The 4,642-nt window shown below is 44.1% G+C and overlaps 1 protein-coding gene and 1 long non-coding RNA gene across 7 annotated transcripts in view; one reads left to right on the top strand and one right to left on the bottom strand.

Moving 5' to 3' along the window:
• LOC107267402 (autophagy-related protein 23) overlaps positions 1 to 4,642 on the top strand; it is a 31,301-nt gene that overhangs the window by 3,731 nt on the left and 22,928 nt on the right. The window lies entirely within an intron of this gene.
• LOC112494297 lies at positions 73 to 981 on the bottom strand. Its single transcript, XR_003059579.1, has 3 exons — positions 860 to 981; positions 588 to 772; positions 73 to 500 (listed from the first exon to the last, which is right to left on the bottom strand). It is a non-coding gene; the product is annotated as an uncharacterized LOC112494297 (long non-coding RNA).

Below are 4,642 nucleotides of genomic sequence, written 5' to 3'. Positions count from 1 at the left end.
TTTTTTTTTTTTTTTTTTTTTAAATCAAGCACGTATTCACGCTAACATTTAGTCATCTGAGACTTTGTCAGTTTTGTCGAGAATGGTTGAAACTTATATATAGCAAGTGGCGAAATGTAAGATTACGCGAATAGACGTATATCGATATCGGCTCGATGTCGTCGTGATTGGATTTTATAGGATTGATCGTGAACAAGAGAAAGTCTGTTACCTTGATGGGACGAGAAGGAAGAAAAAGTTTAAGGGGAAAAAAAAGAAAACGGCTAAATTGAAATTTGACACAGTTATAACGTACACGCTTCCGACGCGAAGATCCTCTTCAGCGATCTACTCGATCGCGCATATATTTGCTAGATCCTCGTCGGACAGTTACTCGAATGATTGAGCACAGGTGAACCTACTTCCGAAACGTGCTCGTTGCGAGGAGCTAGGTGAAAATTTATCCTCGAGTAACTCTGGCTTTGTCTTTTCCCCTATGGCGCTCATACGTATACGTGAACCTGAATTTTATGGATAAAACAAAACTGTCGGGTCCTTTTTCGGAGACGAGAAAATAAAAGATGGCATATATCTGTTTATTGGCTTACTTGACAATACTCGCGACGAGAAGCGAGCAGATCATTTGGCAGAATGCTTTGAGGGGTTTGTGCTTTGTGCTCCGTGATTATTTCCAACTGACCCGCTTACGGCTCCCTCCGCATACCTGAGCGACGTTTTCGGTCCGTTTCGTGTCTCTCGTCTATTTCCATCGAGTTTTCTCACCCTGCCAACACTTCCGGTTTATTTAGTGCGACTTCCCGCACGAAGACGCGCCTCAAGAAAATGGACGTTAACTAAGCTCTGTTGTACGTTTGTTTACCTATTAGACTCAGACCTACGTCTTAAGGCTGTGCAGGGTCGTTCGTGACTTCTGGACTATTCGAAAGTCCCGCCACTGGAAGTTCCTTGACCGACGTACTTCTCGCCGGAATCTTGATGCACTCTGTGGGGGAAAAAAAATCAAAATAAAAAGACGCACAGCGAAACCCGTTGGCACGAGCTGCGATGCACCTGCTTTTCTTTAGGTTGCATCTCGCCTGAACGCCGTTACACAATAGAGTCGAATGGCCGGGCATGTAGCGTCCAATTAAGCCCATTCCAATTCCGACTTGTTTCTTCTGTTAAAGACGATTCACTCAGTCCAGTCGTAGTCGATTTAGTCGACATCTGAACTTGGACTGTGTTTAGTCTCTCTATTCGTTATTATATTGACATTCAAGTCATTTACAGCCGAATGGGTGGCTCTGAGGCTGGTAGGTACCGCTATACACGTATATTACGCAACTTCCTTCTAGTTCGGAATAATCCCGTATACGAGAACGCCTTGGGATCGCTAAGGAACTTAGTGGTTGCCGCTTTCCCTCGGCCTCCTTAACTCTTCATAATAATTAAATCCATCCATAATAAAAAGCAGTCCTTTTTTTTACCTTTTTCTATCCTTTTCATATTTCTTGTAGGATTCCTTGTCAGTCGGACGCCCGTTATATTTTCTCAGGTCGACGGTTCGAACGACCTTCTCTCGACGTGCGCCTCCAGTAGGGTGGAGTCGAAAAATCCATCAGAGCAGAAGAGAACAAAGTCGAGTCGAGTCTCGAACGGAATGCGGGAAGAACGCGTGTTGTATATCTCCGGGCAAGAAGGCCTGCTTACGTAAACGGTATTCCTGACCTCGCGAACGCTCTGGAGGTTTCATCGTTCCGTCGGCATCGAACGTCACCCTGGACACCATACACGGCGTCAAAATATAACGATCGACCAAGCCCATTGCCGAATAAAAATGCATTGTGCAATTGTCAAATATGTCAGAATCCTTAGCTCTCACTTCTATCGAGTCTTCTTGCAAGGCTTCTTCGGTAGGTAGTACACGCACGTGACTGAATATTTTTATAATTTTATATTCGAATTAATTGAGGAAAATTTACTGCGATTCTTTACGAACGCTTCATGGCCGACCGGCGTGGAGTTAAGTTCGTACCGGACGATCTTGTAGCTTCTAGTATCGATGTCAACATAACCTCGAAACGGATCGACAGTACGCTCGCTCGCAGCCAGACGTACCTCAACCAAAATTAACGTCTATTCAAAGACGTGCTACACGATGCGACGCAGTGCGTCTCTCTGTAATCGGATATTCATAGAATGGAAACGCCTTCGTTCTCACGCACAAAGTATATGGCGACAATTCGTGGACGGTTTTCAAAAGCACAGAAATGATTCAATGATTATTTCCATATCAGAGTCTCCGTATCCTTGGCAGGCTTTATGGCAGCATAAAGGTAGATAAAAGCATTGTTCTCGGTCGGAATGCTGGAATGCTGGAAATAGCTGGTTCGCTATATGGCAATTATCGGCTCTTGCGAACACGCCTATATTTCTACATAACTCTGCATAACAGGCTCTCTTCGTAGGACGTCTTAAACTCGAGACTTCTACACGATCCGCTGCAGACGGCCGTCGGCTGTCTGGGTGTATCTGACGTATATGCGTTTCGTATACCTGCCGACCTTTTTTCTCTCACTTCTCCGCTTACCTTTTCTCTCGGTTCGCAGCGCCACTTCTGCCGCTAGACCGACACAACTGTGTACTAGCCTCAGCCATTGCCTCGCTCCAGATATTCAGTCCACCTCAAATACCCTGACGAATCTCTTGTTTATTTGAGGTCGAAGAATTACGGATTACCCGACTGCCCTTGCTGTTTCGGTTGCTTCACGGTAATCAAGTATACTTGTCTCTCCTTTGTCCGCCATGTTGCATTAACTCGATATTGGACTAGGTATTCGCTGACGTAATTGTGTCGAATTTTTTTTAGTATCTCACCGTAGACGACGTTATCGCAAAAGCGTCTGACAATTGTCTACGTCCTTTCGCCTTTACATGAACGCGACGGAGACGTGACCAAGGACTCTCGTTCCACAATAATAAAACGTGCTGCTATCTTATTATTATGTTTACACGTAGCTGCGTAAATATGCACGAACGTATCAAGAAAGCTGGAAATCAGAGTCAGCGCGATTACCAAATAAGACGGGATTGCCGACGACGTCGAGAGTCGCTACGCTATGGCGGTCGGGCAACATGGGTTTCCGGATAAATGGGGAAAAAAAAAGAATGTTAACCCAACCTAGACCAATCCCTTTCTCTCCTTCTAAGAAAATGATTGGGTCGACCAAAATAAAAGACTCCCGGGGGGAATTAATCGTGGTCTGTAATCTAGGTGGGCGTCCATAAGATAATAGAATGTTCTGCGCATGCGCACTCGAAGACGCGTTAACGTCTCGGCAACGATAAACACCTTAAGACAAATTGCTGGACACTTTGGAACCCTCATGCGTGCTTCATTAACTGTAACTAAGGATATCTGTGCGGGATCGTACGGGAGAGACAGATTTATTGTTTTATTCACGTCTCGAGGCTACGATTTTAGAACTACAACGGAAACGTGTATTCAGATTGATGATTTACATATTGACACGTGAAATTAGCAAGAAAGAGACAGACGCTGTTTTCGTACTAATTCACTGATAACAATTTGCATACCTGCACGTCGGAATCCTATTGATTAACAATAAGCTACTATGGCAGCTAGCAATAACTCGAACCTTTTCTTTTCTATTCCTTTCATTTTTATCCATGTTCCTTTTTTACTATTTGACAGCTGGTTAATTATTCCTAGCTCCCCCCCGGGAGTACCTAGTACACGTGGTCTTACTCAAGGTCGTCTCTGCTCATACCTTATATCCTGTTGCTCATAAAGATCACGGAGATTGTTTCACAATTCGCTTATTCGACAAGCAACGTCTCGTTCAGTCTTGAAGCCACAGGCTTCTACTTTCCTCTCGCTCCTTTGTACTCGCTTGACCCTACACTTCTCCCTCTAGGCAGACGCGTACGTCTGTCAACTTGCAGGTGGCTATATCTATATCGCCAAATTCCTAAGGTATTTCTCCTGGCTACAGGAGCTCTCGAAAAGCCAATCGACGAGTTTGCTTTGTTAGTCAGCAATTCGGGAATTCTCATAAAGTCATATTGACGACTGTCAGCGACTTGCTAATCAGTGAGGAAGAAATTGAAAAATGGAAAAAAAATTTTTTTCTTAAATCTCAATTTCAGACAATTAAACTGTTTAGGAATTGACGGTCGCCGAACCGGAAGTCAACGACTCCACTTATTGCATGCAGAAAGGATGCTCGAACTTTCGTTACTGGACACTAATATATAGCATATACCAGTTACTACTTCAAAAATCTTTATATCTATATTGAAGTTAGTATTGTATACTAGCAGTCGTACAAGTATACAGTACTGTTCTCTGTACAAGGTATAACATCGGTAGGACGTTGTATAACGCCTCGGCGCACCGATTTACCAGGCCCTAGGTACTACATCGTCTCTCGACGTTCGTCCGTGCGATTACGCTAACAGCAAACCACGCCTCGATCGCGTAACGTTTCCTCCTTCCACGGAAGGCATTACATTATCTAACCCAACCCGACTTAACCCCTCAGTCTTTTACTTCTCGTCTCCCTGTGTTACAAACAACCGGGACTTTCTTTTCTTCCCTTTTACACCTATTTCAATTATTTCTGTTTCTATTTTTCTGACC

Source organism: Cephus cinctus, unplaced genomic scaffold (genome assembly GCF_000341935.2).
Source record: "Cephus cinctus unplaced genomic scaffold, Ccin1 Ccin1_scaffold0401, whole genome shotgun sequence".
Classification (NCBI taxonomy): Eukaryota; Metazoa; Arthropoda; class Insecta; order Hymenoptera; family Cephidae; genus Cephus; species Cephus cinctus.
The sequence above is the reverse complement of the archived record's forward strand: the minus strand, read 5'-3'. Positions and strand labels throughout refer to the sequence as shown.